The sequence below is a fragment of the Calidris pugnax genome, unplaced genomic scaffold, assembly GCF_001431845.1.
Source record: "Calidris pugnax isolate Ruff unplaced genomic scaffold, ASM143184v1 scaffold234, whole genome shotgun sequence".
Lineage (NCBI taxonomy): Eukaryota > Metazoa > Chordata > Aves > Charadriiformes > Scolopacidae > Calidris > Calidris pugnax.
Window position 1 is genome coordinate 19,249 of NW_015090987.1, and position 527 is coordinate 19,775.

Consider the following 527-nt stretch of genomic DNA (forward strand, 5'->3'; position numbering starts at 1 on the left):
ACAAGTCTGTAAGTGGGCCCGGAGGATTTTTTGGGGGTCGGCAAAGGGTCCTAGCACCAATTTTTGGGGGGGTTCAGTCCCCAGAAAGGCTGTAGATGGGCCCAGAGGGGTTTTGGGGGGTCAGCAAAGGGTCCCAGCACCAAGTTTGGAGGGACTGCGGGGGGACTTGGGGATTTTGGGGTCCCTGAAAGGACCACGAGTGGTTTTGGGGGTCACCGAAGGATGCCAGCACGTATTTTGGGGGGCTCTGGCTGGGGGTTTGGGGTCTCAAAAGGCCTGTGGGGGGGTCCCAGGGCAGGTTGGGGATCACCAAAGGGTCACAGCACCCATTTTTTGGGGGGGTTCAGTCCCCACAAAGGCTGTAGATGGGCCCAGAGGGGTTTTGGGGGTCACCAAGGGGTCGCAGCACCCATTTTTGGGGGGGTTCAGTCCCCACAAAGGCTGCAGATGGACCCAGAGGGGTTTTGGGGGGCACCAAAGGGTCCCAGCACCTATTTTCTGCAGAGTCTGAGGGGGCTGTGGTCGCC